Source organism: Lutra lutra, chromosome 6 (genome assembly GCF_902655055.1).
Source record: "Lutra lutra chromosome 6, mLutLut1.2, whole genome shotgun sequence".
NCBI classification, from domain to species: domain Eukaryota; kingdom Metazoa; phylum Chordata; class Mammalia; order Carnivora; family Mustelidae; genus Lutra; species Lutra lutra.
In genome coordinates, this window is record NC_062283.1 from 50,710,312 (window position 1) to 50,733,546 (window position 23,235).

Genomic DNA, 23,235 nt, shown 5'->3' on the forward strand with positions numbered 1-23,235 from the left:
GTAGGCAAATGCCTTCTGACATTGCTTGCTTATGTTGAACTTATGTGAATGTTGTCCTAGGTGATGGTGGTGGAGTTGAGGCAAACAAAAAAAATCCTCCAAAAATACTTTTTAAAATGATTCAGCAGACTATATTACTAAGCAGGGGAAAAATGAGGGTTATAAGTCCATGAGTTTAACTCTGTTTCCTGGCAGAATTTACAATGGTTTATTAAGCAGAGAATTTATAAACATACATAGATACAGAGATATTGTGGATATACCAAGAATAAGACATTCCAGACTGATCTCATTACTTTCTTGGCAGTTTTTTTTTTTTCCATGAAGTGGCAAGGAAAAGGAATATTATACGACACCATGAATGTGTATTTCAAGAAGATCCTTAATTATCTTGTTGTTGTTAAGAGCATAGTAAGACATTTCATCAAGGCTGATAATTTCCAAACTTTTATTTTTTAATCCATGGAATTTTTCTCACCCTAGTTAAAAAATTATTAGTATCTCAAAATGTGCTGTGAACAGGAAAAGTACCTTAAAATATTTGTACAGATCCCTCTTAAGGTCCTGGGAGGGGCCCTAGCAATGTACTTGCTTGGTCATATATTTCAGTGAAAGTTACAAAACTTAGATATTTTTGTGTTTTTCTTAAAAAAGCACAGAGATTTGGATGGCTATGTATTTCCCCCTTAGGGCCAACTTTGCCATATCCCATAGGTTTTGGACTGATGTGTCTTCATTCTCATTGCTTTCCATAAATTGTTTATGTTCTTCTTTGATCTCCTGGTTGATCCAAACATTCTTGAGCAGAATGGTCTTTAGCTTCCAAGTGTTTGAATGTCTTCCAAACTTTTTCTTGTGATTGAGTTCCAGTTTCAAAGCACTGTGGTCTGAGAATATGCAGGAAATAATCTCAATCTTTTGGTATTGGTTGAGACCTGATTTGTGACCCAGTATGTGATCTATTCTGGAGAAAGTTCCATGTGCCCTTGAGAAGAATGAATATTCTATTGTTTTAGGGTGGAATGTTCTGTTTATATCTATGAGGTCCTTCTGGTCCAATGTGTCATTCACAGCAACAGCCTTTGTGATTGAATCTGTTGTGATTCTGTCTTGTTGATGGCTAGCATCTCCTGAGAAGTTTTGGGACTAGAGATTCCTGGGTCTTATAGCAGAACAGAATCAGAATCTGTACAGAAGGGTCCAAAAAATCTGTACTTATTTAAAAAGTACCTCAGATAGTTCTGATGATGAATCTAGTTTGGGAGGCACTGGTTTAGATAATTAAATCATGCATCCCTACCCAAATTGTTTAGCTTGAGGGTAGATCTTTCTAGGAGTTTTCCTTGATCTTTTGACACATGAAATCTTTAACAATGACTCAAATAAAAGATAAAGACAATAGATTATATAGGAGTTATATTTATCAAAGAGGTATTAGAGAATGTGCTTTACAGTCAGGTAGACTTGGGTCCCATCCCAGCTCTCCCAGTCAGTAGCTGGGTAATCTTCCTCACCCTTAATATCTGTAGTTATCATCTACAAAAATTGTTCCTTTCACTGGGTTATTAAAAACATTTAAATAGATAATGCAAATAAGGAATTCAACACACATAAACCTTACATACAGACTGGCATAAAGTGTTTTGTTTTTTTTATCCTTATCACTATCACTGCTAACAGTAAAATCTTAGAAGAATTAGTAGAGACAAAGAATCATGGTTCAAGATGGGTTAAATTCAAAATAGAATAAATGACAAGGAAGAGAAATTTTAGTTCATTTAAAAAACGATTTATTTTATTTTTTTTAATGTTTATTTATTTATTTATATAACAGAGAGAGAGCGATCACAAGTAGGTAGAGAGGCAGGCAGAGAGAGAGGGGGGAAGCAGGCTCCCCGCTGAGCAGAGAGCCCGATGCGGGGCTTGATCCCAGGACCCTGAGACCATGACCTGAGCTGAAGGCAGAGGCTTTAACCCACTGAGCCACCCAGGTGCCCCCTAAAAAACGATTTATTAAATGCCTTTTATGCAAAGTCTTTAAGGAGCTAATAATTTAAGGAGAGAAACATATAAAACAATAAATCATACAAAATGTAATGAGTAATGTTATACAGGCACATAGCTAGGGAGATAATAGAAACACATGGATCAAGTTGATTGTTGAGAATGTCTTAGGAGTTTTTAAGCTGATGATTGGATGAAATGAACTCGATGAAAATAGAAATGATTTTAAGGCAGATGTAATGGTACATGCAAAGGATCATAGAGGTAAAGCAGTTTGACATAGTATTGCAAACATTTTGCTATGGCTAGAGGATATTTGAGAGCACTAGGTGAACTGTCATCAAGAACTAGATGAACTATTAAGGAAAAATTGGATTCTGGAGGTCTCAAAACTTTCAAGGGCTTAGTTTCAAACTATTCTGAAATCTCAGCAATGGGGAGAGGAGAATAGGGTTCTAGCCAAGGAATGAATAACTGTGATATAATGCTGTCCTCAGCTATTGTGGTCATGGGTGTCTGATCTAAGGTGACACCAGTTTTCTGGAGTTGGGGTGGTATGACCTAACCACAGCACTCTGGACTGTGGTGATGCTAGTAGAAGGCAACAGAAAAATCTTATTCCATTGGGTCTATGTGAGCTGAAGGAGAAACTTACTCTAAAATTTTGATTCTTCACTCCAGGATGGAGTTTCAGACTCCTCTAGACAGGTCATATAAATCAGCCAACGAACTTCTCCACCATGCACATTTACAGTTTATGCTCTCAGAAATTTTGATTCATTGGGGCTTCCATATAATACAGAAATAGGAATTTTATAAACCATCCCAGATAATTCTGACCCAGGCAGTCTTCAGATGTTGGTGTTTGAGAAGCACTTCTCAAAGTACACTGGACCTTGTAGTAAGTGCTACAGACCATGCCCATATTCCTGCTGGTGGGAATGGGTTTTCTAGGAGATCTCCAGTCATGGTTCTCCGTACGTCTATGTCTACATAGAGCATAGCTAACAAGAGGTAGGGTCTTAATTCTTTTAGTCAGATGTAATTAAAATAAAATTGAGGGTTCCACAAGATCGTGGTTTGGCCATGACTTGTGTATATACATTCAGAATGTCAAGATAATTAAGTCCTTCCAGTCTTCACTTGTGCATTATATGGAAGATTAAAAGGGACCTAATTTGCATCCTATTATGGGAGTTTGAAAATTTACTTTCCTTACCTCTCCAAATGTCCTATGCCCCACATATGTTTTAGAGTCTCTTCTTCTCTCAATGAGTCTTTTTCTTTATGCTTTTTAGGTTCTGTATATTTCTGTTTAGTCCCCTGATTGCATATCACAGTGGGTGCCTGGCTTGCACCAGCAAAGATAAAGTGTATGGGTCAGGGTAAGGGAGGCATCCTGCTGACAATGACAAAGCTTTCTTTGAATGATGGTGGGGTCAAAGTTCTGACCCAATTTTTACTCTGTTTAGGATCTTTTTTCATTTCCATGAAACTTACCAATGTTAATCGTGCTACCCAAAGAACCCATCCTATTATAGTCTATTCTCCTCTTTCTCCTCTTGGTAACTTTATTCCTATCTGATGCTTCTTGTGGTCAAATTTTAACCTTGTTGCCTCTGTCAAGGTTGCTTATTGCAAATATTTGAACTAGGGAATATGCAGTTTTCCATTGAACAAACAGGTATGTATGGCCCAATTGCCTTCCTGTTCAAGGATTGTTTTTGGTAAGGTGCAAAGTATGATCTGGAACTTGAGGTCATTCAGTTTTGAGATAGCTGACCAGCAGGTAGGTTTCATAACTCTAAATGAAGTAATTGTTGTGCTATTGCCAACTGGTAATATTTGGACCATTCAGAGCCATCTTTCTCATTCTGAGATCTTGGAATCACTAGGGGACAAAGGCTAACCACTTTGTAGGGAACTTTCAAATTTGAAGATGTCAATTGGAGGACCCTCATTAAGAAAAAAAGATGTGTAATGTCAAATATAAAATTAGGTAGCAAAATTGACTATTAATTTTGAATGAGCAAAAAACCTCATGAAATTGTAAAGTTTTAAAAGTTATCAATTATCAAAGTTACCTCGAAATTTAGGAAAAGTATTTTAAAAATTAAGTGTCTGAGGTTACATCATAATTTTTTTTTTTAAATGGGAAGGAAACTTAACATGAGATCTACCCTCTTAAATTTTTCAGGGTACCATACAGTATTGCTAAATAGAGGCAGAATGTTGTATAACACTTCCAAAGTTAACCAGCTCTCATAGCTAAAACTCTACCCATTGAATAACAACTCCCCATTTCTCATTCCCCCTTAGCCCCTCCCTCACAATCACTATTCTCTGCTTCTATGTGTTTGACTATATTATGGATACCTCATATGAGTGGAATTATGCAGTATTTATCATTCTACAATTGTTTCATTTAGCCTAATGTACTCAGGTTTCATCTGTGTTGTTGCATTTGGCACAATTTACTTTTTTGGTATTTTGTTGTCAGTTTATGCCACGTTTTCTTATCCATTCACTCATCCATGGAGACTTAGACTATTTCTTCCTCTTGGATATTATGAATAATGGTGCTCTGACTTGGGGATGTAAATACCTGTTTGAGAGTTTGATTTTTATTCTTTTTTTTTTTTTAAAGATTTTATTTATTTATTTGACAGATCACAAGTAGGCAGAGAGGCAGGCAGAGAGAGAGGAGGAAACAGCTTCCCTGCTGAGCAGAGAGCCCGATGCTGGGCTCCATCCCAGGACCCTGGGATTATGACCTGAGCCAAAGGCAGAGGCTTTAACCTACTGAGCCACCCAGGCGGTCCTTGATTTTAATTCTTATGGATAAATACCTAGAGTTAGGATTGCTAGAACATACAGTATTTCTGTTTTTTATTTTTTGGCACTTTCACACATAGTGGCTATGCCATTTTACATTTTCACCGACAGTGTACAAGAGTGCCATTTTCTTCACATCCTTCATTGCCAACACTTGTTATCTTCTGTGTTTTTCATACTAGCCATGCTAATAGGTATAAAGTAATTATCTTATTGTGGTTTTGCTTTTTGTTTCCTGATTAGTGATATTGAGCATGTTTTCATATGTCTGTTGGCCATTTGTATGTGTTCTTTGGAAATATGTCTATTCAAATTCTTTGTTCATTTTTAAATTGGGTTGTTATTTTTACTATAATGGTGGCAGCATGCCTTCTGTATTTTGGATGCTAACCTCTTATCCTATATGTGGTTTGCAAATATTTTCTCTCAATATGTTGCCTTTCCACTCTCCAGTTTTCTTTGCTGTGCAGAAGCTTTTTAGTTTTGTGTAGGCCCACTTGTCTGTTTTTGCTTTTGTTGTCTTTTTGGTGTCATATATGGTATGTCGTTGCCAAGATTAGTGCTATAAAACCTTTCTTTCTTTCTTTCTTTCTTTCTTTCTTTCTTTCTTTCTTTCTTTCTTTCTTTCTTTCTTTCTTTTCCTTAAGAGTTTTACAAATCCAGGTCCTAAATTTTAGTTCATTTTGAGTTCACTTTTTGGTATGGTTTAAGATCAGGATCCAATTTCATTCTTTTACATGTTGGTATCGAATTTTTCCAGCACTATTTATTGAAGAGATTGTCTTTTCCCCATTGTGCATTTCTGGCATCTTTGTCAAAGATCAGTTGAATGTATATGCATCAGTTTATTTCTGGGCTCTCTCTTCCATTGCATTGGGTTATATGTCAGTCTTCCATGCTGTTTTAGTTACTGTAGCTTTAAAATATATTTTGAAATCAGGAAGTATAATATACCCAGCTTTATTCTTCTTTCTCAAGATTAATTTGGCTATTTGGGCTTCTTTCTGGCTTCATGTAAATGCTAGGATTTTTTTTTTTATTTCAGGAAAAAATGGAATTGAAATTTTGATAAGGATTTCACCTTTAATTTATAGATCACTTTGTGTAGTGTGGACATTTTCACACACTAAATATTGGAATCCATGAACATGGGATATTTTTCTGTTTGTTTTTAGCTTCTTTTATTTCTTTCATCAATGTTTAATAGTTTTCATATAAAGTTCTTCCACCTCCTTGGTTAACTTAGTTCCTAAATATTTTGTTCTTTTTGATATTATTGTAAATGAGATTGTCTTCTTAATTTCCTCTTTGGATGATTTCTTGTTAGTGTATGGAAATGCAACTGATTTTTAAACAATTTTTAATTTAAATTCAACTTAGTTGAAATATAGTATATTACTAGTTTCAAGGATAGAATTTAGTGATTCATCAGTTGCTTGTAACACCCAGTACTCATGTCAAGTCCCCTCCTTAATGCCTATCACCCAATTATCCCATCCCTCAACCAACCTCACCTCCAGGAACCCTCAGTTTGTTTCCTGTAGTTAAGAGTCTGTTATGGTTTGTCTCCCTCTCTGTTTTTATCTTATTTTAGTTTTCCTTCCCTTTCTCTATGTTCATTTTTTTTTTCTTAAATTCCACATAGAAGTGAAATCATATGGTATTTGTCTTTCTCTCCCTTATTTTGCTTAGCATAATTCCCTCTAGTTCTCTCCACATTGTGGCAAATGGCAAGATCTCATTCTTTTTGATGGCTGAGTATTTTCCGTGTGTGCATGTGTGCATGCCTGTGTGTGTATACACATACTGCATCTTTTTTATCCTTTCATCTATCAGTGGACATCTGGGTTATTTCCATAGTTTGGTTATTGTGTACATCACTGCTACAAACATTGGTGTGTACATGCCCCTTCAAATCACTACGTTTGTATCCTTTTGATAAATACCTAGTATTGCAATTGCTGGGCCATAGGGTAGCTCTATTTTTAATTTCTTGAGGAACCTCCATATTGTTGTCCAGAGTAGCTGCACCAGTTTTCATTCCCACCAACAGAGTAAGAGGGTTTCCCTTTCTCTACATCCTCACCAACATCTACCATTTCCTGACCTCTTAATTTTAGCCATTCTGACTTATCGGAGGTGATATCTCATTGTGGTTTTGATTTGTATTTCCCTGATGCTGAGGGATGTTGAGCACTTTTTCATATGTCTTTTGGCCGTTTGTATGTCTTCTTTTGGAGAAATGACTGGCCATGTCTTCTCCCCATTTCTTGACCCAATTATTGTTTCTGTGGGTGTTGAGTTTGGTAAGTTCTTTATAGATTTTTAGATAATAGCCCTTTATCTGTTAAGTCATTTGCAAACATTTTCTTCTATTCTGCAGGTTGCCTTTTATTTTTGTTAACTGTCTCTTTTGCTGTGCAAAACCCTTTTAATCCTGATGAAGTCCCAGTAGTTCATTTTCGTTTTTGTTTTCCTTGCCTTTGGAGATGTATCTAGCAAGAAGTTGCTGTGGCCAAGGTCAAAGAAGTTGCTGCCTGTGTTCTCATCTAGGGTTTTGATGGATTCATGTCTCACATTTAGGTCTTTCATCCATTTTGAGTTTATTTTTGTGTATGGTATGAGAAAATGGTCCAGTTTCATTCTCCTGCATGGGGCTGTCTAATGTTCCCAACACCATTTGTTGAAGAGACGCTCATTTTTCCATTGGATATTCTTTCCTGCTTTGTTGAGGATTAATTGACTATAGAGTTGTGGGTCCATTTCTGGGTTGTCTCTTCTGTTTCATTGATCTGTGTGTCTGTTTTTGTGCTATTGATTTTTATATGCTGATTTTGTATCCTGTAGATTTACTGAATTTATAAATTAATTCTAAGAGGTTTTTTGTTTTTGTTTATGTGGAATCTTAGCGTTTTCCAAATTTCAGGTCATATTATCTGTGGAGAGGCTAGGTGGTTCAGTCAGTAAAGCATCTGACTTGATATTGTCTTAGGTCATAATCTCAGGGTCATGAGATCAAGCCCCATGTTGGTCTCTGCATGCAGATCAGAGTCTGCTTAAGATTTTTTCTTTCTCTCTCTGTCCTTTCCCTTCTTGCTTGCATGCTCTTTCTCTCAAATATATAAAGAAATAAAATCTTAAAAAAAAAGTTCATGTCATCTGTGAACAGAGAAAATTTTACTTCTTCCTTTCCTTTGCATTTCCTTTATTTTTCTTGCCAAATTGCTTTGGCTAGGACTTATAATTCTGTGTTGAATAGGAATGGGAAGAATGGGTATCCTCTTTTATTCTTGATCATAGAGGAAAAGTTTTTCACTATTGAGTATAATGATAGCTGTGGGCTCACATATGGTACTTCTTATGTCAAAGTAATTTTATTCTATTTCTAAAGTTTTATTTGTTTGAGTTTCTATTATGAGAGTGTTGAATTTTTTCAAATGCTTTGATGAAGCATTTTTTATCAAATTTTTACATATATTGAGATGATCATTTGGTTTTATCCTTGATTCTGTCATTGAAGTATATCACATTTATTTGAGCATGCTGAATCTTTCTTGCATCCCAGGGATAAATCCCACTTGGTCATGGTTTATGATCCTTTACACATCCTATTTGGTTTGGTAGTATTTTGTGGAGGATTGTTTCCTCTGTGTTCATTAGGAATATTACCCTGTAGTTTTCTTCTCTTGTAATATCTTGTGTGGTTCTGGTATCAGGGTCTTATAAGACCAGCTTTTATTAAATGTTCTTATAAAAAGAAGTATTCCTTCCACTTGAGTTTTTTTGGAAGAATTGGTAGAAGGATTGGCATGAAGATCTCTTTAAATGTTTGATAAAACTCATATAGTCTTGTGCTTTTCTTTGTTCAGTTTTACTGATTTGGTCTCATTGCTAGTTGTATTCCCATTGTGATTGTCCATCGCTTCATGTTTTTCTATTTTTTTTGACTGCATACTTTAGTTTGCCTCTTTCTCATAATAGCGCTTCGTAATATTTTCTATGGAGAAACTAGAAAGATGATTGAGTCTTTTCTCTTGTGGTGTTTAGGCTTTTTTGTTTGTTTTTGGTAGGTTAGCAAAGTGTATTTCAGTTTAATAATACATTTTTGGTAATGTTTTCCTACATTGTATCTAACACTTTGTGATGTGTAACCTTATAAATAGAAACACTATTTCAGAAGAATTACCATAGTTTTGTGCCCTTCACAGGGAATATTTTTGATATGTATTCTATACTGTGATTTTTATAATAGATAAAAATGTGAATGATGTAATTTTATATACTGCATATTGCATTTATTTAAGATAAGAAAGAACTTCCATTTAATTTGACATTGATGAAAACTGAATCCTCCATCTATAATTTTATACATAAAATGTTTAGCAGAATTTTTATAGACTAGCTTCTGATTCTATAAATTTTGAAACTTGTTTCTCCTCAAATATTTATGTACTTCTGGTGCCAGATATTGTAGGACATGGTGAATATGGAATTTTTGCTTAACTCTAGAACAAGGATTTTAATAGGAGGTGTAACTGAGTACTATATGTTATATATTTTATGTATTTTAAATACATGAGAATATTTATGCCAATATTCTTTTTTTTAAAGATTTATTTATTTATTTATTTATTTGACAGACAGAGATCACAAGTAGGCAGAGGGACAGGAAGAGAGAGGGGAGGAAGCAGGCTCCCTGTTGAGCAGAGAGCTAGATGCGGGGCTTGATCCCAGGACCCTGGAATCATGACCTGAGCTGAAGGCAGAGGCTTTAACCCACTGAGCCACCCAGGTGCCCTTATGCCAATATTCTTGAAGAGCACGAGAATCACAAGCTCTCCCTAGTGGCAAAGTTTGTGCCTGAATTCATACATACAGAAATATAATATAGCAATGTAAAGGAACCCAATGGTGTTCCAGTCTTTATGTGTATGACTTGAACACCATTACAAAACCCACTATATAGATTAAAGCAGCATTTTGTATAATTTCCCTTTTGTCTTCTCTTCTCATATTTGCTGACTGCTCCAGAGCAATAAAAGCATCTTGCTACCAAGACATCTCTCTCACACTCCATCCTATTTTCTTTCAACTTTATTGGCATTTTGATTATTTAGATTTTCTCTCTATCTTTTCCTTTTCTCCTAGCACTTTTCAGTTTCCCTTTTAACATACCATGAGAAGAAATCACGTGCAGCAGTCTTGTTAGAATAAAAGAGAGGAAACAATTTGAGTTTTTTAGTAGGTCATTGGAGTAAAGGAAGGGACAATGGGTAATGCTCACCCATTGAGATGCTTGACTTGGGCATGTTGGCTGTACCAGGGCAAAGAGAAAAGGAGTAAAAGTAGAGTTCCATATTTAGATTGTAAGAGCTAGTTGTAAGACATGGTCAAGTAATATAATTTGGCAGATACTTCTTTGCAGATAGCACCATAAAGAAGGAGTCTCTAAATATTTTTTCCTTCACATTAATTTTAGATTCTACTCTAAACACTTTTGTCATTTAATAATACAATGCTAAGTTGAATTCTTAATATTTCCACCCCATAACAGAATATAATTTCCTCACTTTCAGCAGACCCACAGAGATGCATAATTTCCATGGTGATACAAAACAACTAAACTCCTCTTATGTATTTTGCAGTCTTGTTAGTGATTAAACTCTTATTGAGTTAAAATAATAATATAGTGATTTTATATGTCATCAGTGTATGTGAGACTTCCATAAAATTTTTATAATGTAGCTCTGGAACTTAAAACCCTGTACTATGCGTTATCTTTGTAATTGGATTTGTTCTGGGAAAAGGAAAAATGTTAATCAGTGTTAAGTGGATAAGAGTCAGTTCTTCAAAAAAAAAAAGTCTGTTTTTTCCTGCACTTTTATCTAGAATTAATTATAAATAATTATTTCACTTTATTGAAATCTCAGAAAACATATGTTCAGTTGGAACTGAACAAAATTTACTTAGTGAGTATTCTGTTATGTCAGTTGTTATTTGGAAGAGAGATCAAGAGTAATAGGTATTTTTATTTTCGTTTGATTGGATTTGAAAATGGAAGAATTGTGTGATTTAAAAAAAATCTATAAAATCTTTCTCCCTCTAATTACCTGAAGAATCTTAATAAAATTATGTTTTAAGTTTAGGCATATTAAACTCTTCCTTTTCAGTACATAGGAAGTTGAATTTATCATGGAAAGTAAATATATACATATATGTGAATAGACTTGTTCTATGAATACTTCTGAATAGTTTCAAGTTCTCTGAATAGTTTTGCTTCATTAAATCCTTATGAGTAATTTGCTCTGTTAAAAAAACAGACCTTTAGTTATTTACATTTAGCCTAGACAAAGTGTAGCTTAAATATTTGTCTCATTATTCTAGTTTAGTTTAACAAGAAAAATGATTTCTTATCTGTGCTACATAAAACTCCAGATCACATGACATTTATATTTTGTGGTTTGGTATGTACACATATACACACACATATCTTTCCCTGCTGGTCTGTGGATTCTGTGTGTATAAACTGTGTCTCCTTAATTTTTCTATGCCATGTTAAATATGTAGTAAGTGCATAAAACACTGAAATGAATTTTAAAAATTATTTTTAAGGTCTTAGGACATAATGCAAATTTAATAGTTTGTCTACAAAATATAATTTAAATGTCTAATTTTTTTCTCTCATTTAGTTTATGAGAAATACTTTGACATTGTTCATGACTTGTGCATTATCTTGAAATCCCAATGAACTCAGAAAATTTGGATGAGGACTATATGTATTTAGGAGTGATTAGAGTATTCAGATAATGACAAAATATTAGTAAGATGTCTAAATATGTATAATGTGGAGTGTCTAAATTTACCACATGACAGCAAATAAAATCTCTAAACTATGTGACTACTATACCTTAATCTTTATGACCTTTTACATATCTTTAATACCCTTGCAAAGTGTTACACGAATATTATTATTTGAATCCATATATAAATGTGGACTCCTAAGAAACTGATTAACCAAGGTATAGCCAGTTTTGTTGGCCAGATAGACCTAGGTATTGCCATTTCCAAACTGGTGAGATGATAGCAAAGTATGTTATCAACCAAATTATGGGGATTTTTGTGATCTTAAATGAAAAGTCACAGCAAAATCTTCAAAATATGTTAAACCAGATATAGAAAGATTTCATTAAAATGTCAAAATAGTGCTGTAAAGGAATAGTTCCATTATTGTTTGAATAATAGTTTAAAATTTAGACATAAAAATAACATCAATATTGAAATATAGCATAAGCTTCCTAAGAGTAAAAAAAAATAGTAAGGCAAGAATTTTATACCTTTCACTGAAACCTGTTTTATTTTATTCATTGTAATAAAATTATATTCTATCAGGATTTTCTAAAGCTCTTTACATAACTGTCTTTATTTACCAAATTTAGAAGGAATGCTACTACTTATTAAATGACCTCTTTATACTGTGACTATTTTATTTTTTTAAAGATTTTATTTATTTATTGGATAGAGAGAGAGATCACAAGTAGGCAGAGCAGCAGGCAGAGATACAAGGGGAAGGAGGTTCCCTGCTGAACAGAGAGCCAGATGTGAGGCTCAATCCCAGGACCCTGAGATCATGACCTGGCCGAAGGCAGAGGCTTTAACCCACTGAGCCAGCCAGGTGCCCCTATACTGTCACTATTTTTAAAAAGGAAAAAGTACTGATTTGTTGGAATCAAATTCATGTATTTTAATTTTACTATGGTATCTTCAATGATTATCAAAGTTTAGTTTTCATGACCTGGGGATTTGGTTACCATCATCTCTATTCATTTTTCAGTTTTACTGACTGAAACACCTATTGAAATTTTTGTTAATTTACATGTGGAATGAAATAATAGCATATAGGTCAATATAACTTATATTTCTTAAAGATTAAAATGTGTTTTGTGCCCTTTATGCTGTTTTCTTATGCACACTTTAACCAAATCTATATATTGGTTAGAGAAGCACTTTATTCATTTCTGTTATCATGGTTATATAAATGTTTCTAATAAATATTTAAACATGCTATGTTCAGTTAGGTGTAAGTATTAGTAATTTCAACTAACATTCCTGTCCAGTAAGAGTGTTGTTTTAGATTTCATTACAGTGCCCTAAAGCTAGTAGTAACTCTGCTTGAAATTAGGAGTGGTATACTATTTTTTTTACTATAATTTGTGTGTACATGATCGCATGTACGTGTGTGTGTGTATGGGAAAGACAGGCAGAGAAAGGCAGACCTCACAATCTAGCATCCGACAGAAAGGCTGAATTCGTAGATACATAATGAAAGACTGTGTTGAAATATGCAGAAATGCTAAACAATTTTAAAAGGCTATAAACTAATGGGGGTTACATTTTTGAATAAAGTCCTCTGTGTTACAGGACTAGACAGTGTGTCTTATTAATTTTTCCTGGGAACTTCTATTCCTAGTACCATTACTCTAGAACTTGTTACATGATGAATTCTCAAAACTGTCTGAGAATTACCTCACTTGTCTCTAGACTGCCCTTTGTACCTCTCCCAGGTTGATCTTTCCAAAATACTGCATGTTTCCCAGTCTTCAGCTAATTCAGTGCCCAGTCCCCATGGCTTTCTATTGCCTTCATGATAAATTCTGTATTTTTAGAATAATGTGAACCTAACTCAGAAACACATCATAAAGTATGGTCCCTTATCTTCATTTATAATCTATTCCCACGTTATTTACCCATAATCTTCTCTAGCCAGGTAATGCTTTCCTACTATGGCATCTATCACTTTCTCTTTTCCAACCCTATTGATTTTTCTGTGTTTCAGCTTTTATGGCTATGTAATGAATTACCTGGGAACTTAGTGGTGTAAATAAATATTTTCTATGTTCAAGAAATCAGAGGGTTGGAATTTGAACAGGGCACACAGAGGAGGATACCTTGTCTCTGGTCCACAGTGTCTGGGGCTTCATCTGGGTGACTTGAATGCTGAAGGCTAAAGTCATCTGAATGCTCTGTCAGTCACGAATTTAGGGGGTGATGCTGGCTCTTGCCTGGGGGCCTTACTTCCTGTGCATGTGGGTCTCTCCACATGGGCTGCTGCACATGGTGTCTCTGCAGAAGCTAATTTTTCTCACTGCATATTAGCTGATTTCCCCATAGTTGCTCCCCAGCCACAGAGAAAGCCATGTGGAAGCTGTATCCTTTTCTATAACCTGGACTCTCAAGTCACATGTTGTTATTTCTGCTATACTCTGTCGCTTGGAACAATCACAAGTCTGCCTAGGTTTCACTGGCAGGTAAACACAGTTCACCTCTTGAAAGGGACTGTTGAGCTTCTAGAAGATTATGTGGGATTAAAAATATTGCTGGGGGGGCACCTGGGTGGCTCAGTGGATTAAAGCCTCTGCCTTCGGCTCAGGTCATGGTCCCAGGGTCCTGGGATCGAGCCCCACATCAGGCTCTCTGCTCGATGGGGAGCCTGCTTCCTCCTCTCTCTCTTCCTATCTCCTCTGCCTACTTGTAATCTCTGTCTGTCAAATAAATAAATAAAAATCTTTAAAAAAAATATTGCTGGAACCACTTTTTAAATTTTATTTATTTTTTTTATTTTTATTTTTATTTTTTTAAGATTTTATTTATTTATTTGACAGAGAGAGATCACAAGTAGACAGAGAGGCAGGCAGAGAGAGAGAGAGAGAGAGAGAGAGGGAAGCAGGCTCCCTGCTGAGCAGAGAGCCCGATGCGGGACTTGATCCCAGGACCCTGAGATCATGACCTGAGCCGAAGGCAGCGGCTTAACCCACTGAGCCACCCAGGTGCCCCAAATTTTATTTATTTTTAAAGATTTATTTATTAGAGAGTGGGAGGGGGAGAAGGACAGAGGAAGAGAGAATCTCAAGCAGGCTCAATGCTGAGCATGGGGTGTGACCCGGGGCTTAATCTCAAGACCCCGAGATCATGATCTGAGTGTAAATCAAGAGCTGGCCACTTAACTGACTGAGCCACCCAGGCACCCCTATCTTTTTAAATTTTAATAAGTCATAGTCATGTTCTACAGTTTGTATCCCATATGTCTTGTAACTTTCCTAGACTATTTTAGACCCTACCAAGACTTCCCCTTTCTGAACTCGTTTAACCTGTGCTCTCATTTATAACCAGTATATTCCTTTGAATTGTTAGTGTTTTTCCATGTGCATATGTTTTCTCTCCCCAGCTATATTACAAATTATTTAGTGCAAGGATTTGACTTACTTGTATTTATATTTAGCACAGGCCTAGTATAGGGTTTTGGACACCACAGGTGCTTAATAAACATCTGGCTTAAAGTCAAATAAGCTCACGATGAAATTAGAGACTCAGGTTCTATGCATTGTAGATGAACACAGTGATTGGTCTTTGCACAGAATATGCAGATATCGGTGACAGATAGTAAATGTGATCCCTAAGAAGTAAGCAAGAATCATATTTTAAACAGAAGTAAATGTATTTGGATTGGATGGAAGCTTGGAGGTTTAAATGTTAGTAAGTTATGATGGCAGTCAACAATTTTTGCCTCTTAAATATATAATTTTAAATTTAAAACATACTAAAAACTCATTTAATCCATATTATATTCATTGAAAGTATTAAATGTAATTCCACTGGCATTTCACTGAAAGACTGATCAGCTAATAGCAGTAAATATTATAATAATTCATATTTTTAGAAGCATGTAGTTACATTAAAAAGCATTTGTACTTTGATTAATTTTTACTTCATTTTAAAATTAAAAATAATACTTCCTTATTGTATCAAGTCAAGATGTATAGAGAAAAAGCAAGTCTTTTCTCATCTATTCCCATATTGAAGATACAGAATTTAGTTTGGTGCATGTTTTTACATCTTTCTCCTTGCTCATTTTGTATACTTTTCATTGTTTATATATTATTTCATTTATTTATTGTTCCTGTCATAATTTATTATTCCTAAGTATGTAAAGCTCATGATTATGTCAATGTTAATTTGTCTATGTGATGATTATGAGGTTTGATCATCAGTTATTTGCTGTAAGAGGCTAAAGACTTTGTGGCAAACTAGTAGAGTTGATATTTTAAAGTGGTTTTTTTTTTAAGATTTATTTATTTGACAGAGAGAGAGAGAGAGATCACAAGTAGGCAGAGAGGCAGGCAGAGAGAGGGGGGGAAACAGGCTCCGTGCTGGGCAGAGAGCCCAATGTGGGGCTTTATCCCAGGACTCTGAGATCATGACCTGAGCTGAAGGCAGAGGCTTAACCCACTGAGCCACCCAGGTGCCCCTAAAGTTGATTTTTAAAGACTCATAGAAAATATACAAAAATAAAGGCTTGGAAGAATGCATTAAATTTTCTTACTATGTACTCCATTATTTGCATTTGTTTGCATTATGGGAACAAATAGTGATTTGATGATAATAATGCATAGAACACGATGACTATTACTAAAATATTTATGCTAGCCATATAATATATTTATATCTGAGCCTTGTTAAATTATTCAGACAGATGTGTAATTTTTTGGTAAATAATGTTAAATTTCATACATTGGAAGTTATTTAGACCTAAAATTTTCATAGGGAAGGCAAATGCATGGCATATTTCCTTTAAAACTCTCCCCAATGGAAGGGTGCCTGGGTGGCTCAGTCAGTTAAACATTGGGCCCTTGGTTTCCACCCAGGTCATGATCTCAGGGTCATGGGATAGAGCCACATGTTGGGCTCCATGCTCAGTGGGAAGGTAAGTCTTTCTGAGACACTCTCTCTTCCTCTCCCCGCATCCCTCCCCCTGCTTTTGTGGGTGCTCTCTCTCTCCTCCTCCTCCTCCTCCTCCTCATAAATAAATAAATAAATAAATAAAATAAAATAAAATAAAATAAAATCTTAAAAAGAAAACCAAAATACCCTCTCCCTAATCTCAAGGATATTTTTTTAAATTTTTTTATTTTTTCAGCATAACAGTATTCATTATTTTTGCACCACATCCAGTGCTCCATGCAATCCGTGCCCTCTACAATACCCACCACCTGGTGCCCCCAACCTCCCACCCCCCACCCCTTCAATATTCTCAGATCGTTTTTCAGAGTCCATAGTCTCTCATGGTTCACCTCCCCTTCCAATTTCCCTCAACTCCCTTCTCCTCTACATCTCCCCTTGTCCTCCATGCTATTTGTTATGCTCCACAAATAAGTGAAACCATATGATAATTGACTCTCTCTGCTTGACTTATTTCACTCACCATAATCTCTTCCAGTCCCGTCCATGTTGCTACAAAACTTGGGTATTCATCCTTCCTTTCTTTCTTTTTTTTTTTTTTTTACAGCTTTATAAACATATATTTTTATCCCCAGGGGTACAGGTCTGCGAATCGCCAGGTTTACACACTTCACAACACTCACCATAGCACATACCCTCCCCAATATCCATAACCCCACCCCCTCTCCCAACCCCCTCCCCCCATCAACCCTCAGTTTGTTTTGTGAGATTAAGAGTCACTTATGGTTTGTCTCCCTCCCAATCCCATCTTGTTTCATTTACTCTTCTCCTACCCCCTCAACCCCCCATGTTGCATCTCCTCTCCCTCATATCAGGGAGATCATATGATAGTTGTCTTTCTCCGATTGACTTATTTCGCTAAGCATGATACCCTCTAGTTCCATCCACGTCGTCGCAAATGGCAAGATTTCATTTCTTTGGATGGCTGCATAGTATTCCATTGTGTATATATACCACATCTTCTTTATCCATTCGTCTGTAGATGGACATCTAGGTTCTTTCCATAGTTTGGCTATTGTAGATATTGCTGCTATAAACATTCGGGTGCACGTGCCCCTTCGGATCACTACGTTTGTATCTTTAGGGTAAATACCCAGCAGTGCAATTGCTGGGTCATAGGGTAGTTCTATTTTCAACATTTTGAGGAACCTCCATGCTGTTTTCCAGAGTGGTTGCACCAGCTTGCATTCCCACCAACAGTGTAGGAGGGTTCCCCTTTCTCCGCATCCTCGCCAGCATCTGTCATTTCCTGACTTGTTCATTTTAGCCATTCTGACTGGTGTGAGGTGATATCTCATGGTGGTTTTGATTTGTATTTCCCTGATGCCGAGTGATATGGAGCACTTTTTCATGTGTCTGTTGGCCATCTGGATGTCTTCTTTGCAGAAATGTCTGTTCATGTCCTCTGCCCATTTCTTGATTGGATTATTTGTTCTTTGGGTGTTGAGTTTGCTAAGTTCTTTATAGATTTTGGACACTAGCCCTTTATCTGATATGTCATTTGCAAATATCTTCTCCCATTCTGTCAGTTGTCTTTTGGTTTTGTTCACTGTTTCCTTTGCTGTGCAAAAGCTTTTGATCTTGATAAAATCCCAAAAGTTCATTTTTGCCCTTGCTTCCCTTGCCTTTGGTGATGTTCCTAGGAAGATGTTGCTGCGGCTGACGTCGAAGAGGTTGCTGCCTGTGTTTTCCTCGAGGATTTTGATGGATTCCTTTCTCACATTGAGATCCTTCATCCATTTTGAGTCTATTTTCGTGTGTGGTGTAAGGAAATGATCCAATTTCATTTTTCTGCATGTGGCTGTCCAATTTTCCCAACACCATTTATTGAAGAGGCTGTCTTTGTTCCATTGGACATTCTTTCCTGCTTTGTCGAAGATGAGTTGACCATAGAGTTGAGGGTCCATTTCTGGGCTCTCTATTCTGTTCCATTGATCTATGTGTCTGTTTTTGTGCCAGTACCATGCTGTCTTGATGATGACAGCTTTGTAATAGAGCTTGAAGTCCGGAATTGTGATGCCACCAACTTTGGCTTTCTTTTTCAATATTCCTTTGGCTATTCGAGGTCTTTTCTGGTTCCATATAAATTTTAGGATTATTTGTTCCATTTCTTTGAAAAAAAAATGGATGGTACTTTGATAGGAATTGCATTAAATGTGTAGATTGCTTTAGGTAGCATAGACATTTTCACAATATTTATTCTTCCAATCCAGGAGCATGGAACATTTTTCCATTTCTTTGTGTCTTCCTCGATTACTTTCATGAGAACTTTATAGTTTTCTGTGTATAGATTCTTAGTCTCTTTGGTTAGGTTTATTCCTAGGTATCTTATAGTTTTGGGTGCAATTGTAAATGGGATGGACTCCTTAATTTCTCTTTCTTCTGTCTTGTTGTTGGTGTAGAGAAATGCAACTGATTTCTGTGCATTGATTTTATATCCTGACACTTTACTGAATTCCTGTACAAGTTCTAGCAGTTTTGGAGTGGAGTCTTTTGGGTTTTCCACATAGAGTATCATATCATCTGCGAAGAGTGATAATTTGACTTCTTCTTTGCCGATTTGGATGCCTTTAATTTCCTTTTGTTGTCTGATTGCTGAGGCTAGGACTTCTAGTACTATGTTGAATAGCAGTGGTGATAACGGACATCCCTGCCGTGTTCCTGACCTTAGCGGAAAAGCTTTCAGTTTTTCTCCATTGAGAATGATATTTGCGGTGGGTTTTTCATAGATGGCTTTGATAATATTGAGGTATGTGCCGTCTATCCCTACACTTTGAAGAGTTTTGATCAGGAAGGGATGCTGTACTTTGTCAAATGCTTTTTCAGCATCTATGGAGAGTATCATATGGTTCTTGTTCTTTCTTTTATTAATGTGTTGTATCACATTGATTGATTTGCGGATGTTGAACCAACCTTGCAGCCCTGGAATAAATCCCACTTGGTCATGGTGAATAATCCTTTTAATGTACTGTTGAATCCTATTGGCTAGTATTTTGGCGAGAATTTTTGCATCTGTGTTCATCAAGGATATTGGTCTGTAGTTCTCTTTTTTGTTGGGATCCTTGTCTGGTTTTGGGATCAAGGTGATGCTGGCCTCATAAAATGAGTTTGGAAGTTTTCCTTCTATTTCTATTTTTTGGAACAGTTTCAGGAGAATAGGAATTAGTTCTTCTTTAAATGTTTGGTAGAATTCCCCCGGGAAGCCGTCTGGCCCTGGGCTTTTGTTTGTTTGGAGATTTTTGATGACTGTTTCAATCTCCTTACTGGTTATGGGTCTGTTCAGGCTTTCTATTTCTTCCTGGTTCAGTTGTGGTAGTTTATATGTCTCTAGGAATGCATCCATTTCTTCCAGATTGTCAAATTTGTTGGCGTAGAGTTGCTCATAGTATGTTCTTCTAATTGTCTGTATTTCTTTGGTGTTCGTTGTGATCTCTCCTCTTTCATTCATGATTTTATTTATTTGGGTCCTTTCTCTTCTTTTTGATAAGTCTGGCCAGGGGTTTATCAATCTTATTAATTCTTTCAAAGAACCAGCTCCTAGTTTCGTTGATTTGTTCTATTGTTTTTTTGGTTTCTATTTCATTGATTTCTGCTCTGATCTTTATGATTTCTCTTCTCCTGCTGGATTTAGGGTTTCTTTCTTGTTCTTTCTCCAGCTCCTTTAGGTGTAGGGTTAGGTTGTGTACCTGAGACCTTTCTTGTTTCTTGAGAAAGGCTTGTACCGCTATATATTTTCCTCTCAGGACTGCCTTTGTTGTGTCCCACAGATTCTGAACCGTTGTGTTTTCATTATCATTTGTTTCCATAAATTTTTTCAATTCTTCTTTAATTTCCTGGTTGACCCATTCATTCTTTAGAAGGATGCTGTTTAGTCTCCATGTATTTGGGTTCTTTCCAAATTTCCTCTTGTGATTGAGTTCTAGCTTTAGAGCATTGTGGTCTGAAAATATGCAGGGAATGATCCCAATCTTTTGATACTGGTTGAGACTTGATTTAGGACCAAGAATGTGATCTATTCTGGAGAATGTTCCATGTGCACTAGAGAAGAATGTCTATTCTGTTGCTTTGGGATGAAATGTTCTGAATATATCTGTGATGTCCATCTGGTCCAGTGTGTCATTTAAGGCCTTGATTTCCTTGTTGATCTTTTGCTTGGATGATCTGTGCATTTCAGTGAGGGGAGTGTTAAAATCCCCTACCATTATTGTATTCTTGTCGATGTGTTTCTTTGATTTTGTTATTAATTGGTTTATATAGTTGGCTGCTCCCACGTTAGGGGCATAGATATTTAAAATTGTTAGATCTTCTTGTTGGACAGTTCCTTTGAGTATGATATAGTGTCCTTCCTCATCTCTTATTATAGTCTTTGGCTTAAAATCTAATTGATCTGCTATAAGGATTGCCACTCCTGCTTTCTTCTGATGTCCATTAGCATGGTAAATTCTTTTCCACCCCCTCACTTTAAACCTGGAGGTGTCTTCGGGTTTAAGATGAGTTTCTTGTAGGCAACATATAGATGGGTTTTGTTTTTTTATCCATTCTGATACCCTGTGTCTTTTGCTTGGGGCATTTAGCCCATTAACATTCAGGGTAAGTATTGAGAGATATGAATTTAGTGCCATTGTATTGCCTGTAAGGTGACTGTTATTGTATATTGTCTCTGTTTCTTTCTGATCTACTACTTTTAGGGTCTCTCTTTGCTTAGAGGACCCCTTTCAAGGTTTCCTGTAGAGCTGGTTTGGTATTTGCAAATTCTTTCAGTTTTTGTTTGTCCTGGAAGCTTTTAATCTCTCCTTCTATTTTCAATGATAGCCTAGCTGGATATAGTATTCTTGGCTGCATGTTTTTCTCATTTAGTACTCTGAATATATCATGCCAGCTCTTTCTGGCCTGCCAGGTCTCTGTGGATAAGTCTGCTGCCAATCTAATATTTTTACCATTGTACGTTACAGACTTCTTTTCCCGGGCTGCTTTCAGGATCTTTTCTTTGTCACTAAGACTTGTAAATTTTACTATTAGGTGATGGGGTGTGGACCTATTCTTATTGATTTTGAGGGGGGTTCTCTGAACCTCTTGAATTTTGATGCTTGTTCCCTTTGCCATATTGGGGAAATTCTCTCCAATAATTCTCTCCAATATACCTTCTGCTCCCCTCTCTGTTTCCTCTTCTTCTGGAATCCCAATTATTCTAATGTTGTTTCGTCTTATGGTGTCACTTATCTCTCGAATTCTCCCCTCGTGGTCCAGTAGCTGTTTGTCCCTCTTTTGCTCAGCTTCTTTATTCTCTGTCATTTGGTCTTCTATATCGCTAATTCTTTCTTCTGCCTCATTTATCCTAGCAGTGAGAGCCTCCATTTTTGATTGCACCTCATTAATAGCTTTTTTGATTTCAACTTGGTTAGATTTTAGTTCTTTTATTTCTCCAGAAAGGGCTTTTATATCTCCCGAGAGGGTTGCTTTAATATCTTCCATGCCTTTTTCAAGCCCGGCTAGAACCTTGAGAATCGTCATTCTGAACTCTATATCTGACATATTACCAATGTCTGTATTGATTAGGTCCCTAGCCTTTGGTACTGCCTCTTGTTCTTTTTTTTTGTTGTGAATTTTTCCGCCTTGTCATTTTGTCCAGATAAGAGTTTATGAAGGAGCAAGTAAAATACTAAAAGGGTGGCAACAACCCCAGGAAAATATGCTTTAGCCAAATCAGAAGAGATCCCGAATTGTGAGGGGGGAGAAAGGGGATAAAAAGGGGTTCAGAAAGAAATAAAAAAAAAAAAGAAACTATTAAAAAAAAGAAAGCCGATAAAGAAAAAATGTAAAAAGAGGAAAAAAAATATATATTAGATAAACTATTTAAAAAATGTTAAAAAAAGAAAACGGTAAAAGTTAAAAAAATTTAGCAGAAGAAGAGAAAAGGAAAATAAAAATTGAAAAAGAAAAAAAAAATTAAGTTAACTGCAAGGCTAAAAAATCATGGGGAGAAAGCCATGAGTTTTGTGCTTTGCTTTCTTCTCCTCTGGAATTCCGCTGCTCTTCTTGGTAGGTGAACTTGGTCCTGGCTGGGTTTCCCGTTGATCTTCTGGGAGGGGCCTGTTGTAGTGATTCTCAAGCGTCTTTGCCCCAGGCGGAGTTGCACCGCCCTTACCCGGGGCCGCGCTGAGTAATCCGCTCGGGTTTGTTTTCGGGAGCTTTTGTTCCCTGAGCGCTTTCTGTAGAGTTCCGGAGGACTGGAATAAAGATGGCGGCCTCCCGGTCTCCGGCCCAGAGGAGCCGAGAGCCCGGGGCCCCACTCCTCAGTGTGCCCTCAGAGAACAGCGCCCAATGACTCCCGTCACCCTGGCCTCCGGCCGCGCTCCGAGCTGACCGAGCCTGCGACCGGTTCAAGGCAACCCCGAGCTGAGAGTCACTCCTCGGCTCTGTCTCTGTAGCCGGCTTCCCCGTTCTAATACCGGTAAGCTCTGGGACCCTCAGACACCCCCGATCCTTCTGCGACCCTGCGGGACCTGAGGCCGCGCTGACCCCGCCTGGGCTTCACCCCAGTTAAGCCTCTGGAGCGATGTCCCTCAGCGGAACACACTTTTAAAAGTCCTGATTTTGCTCCGT

At 36.7% G+C, this 23,235-nt stretch overlaps 1 protein-coding gene across 3 annotated transcripts in view; it reads left to right on the forward strand.

Moving 5' to 3' along the window:
- The window catches only part of HMGCLL1 (3-hydroxymethyl-3-methylglutaryl-CoA lyase like 1), a 213,489-nt gene that overhangs the window by 63,459 nt on the left and 126,795 nt on the right, over positions 1–23,235 (forward strand). The window lies entirely within an intron of this gene.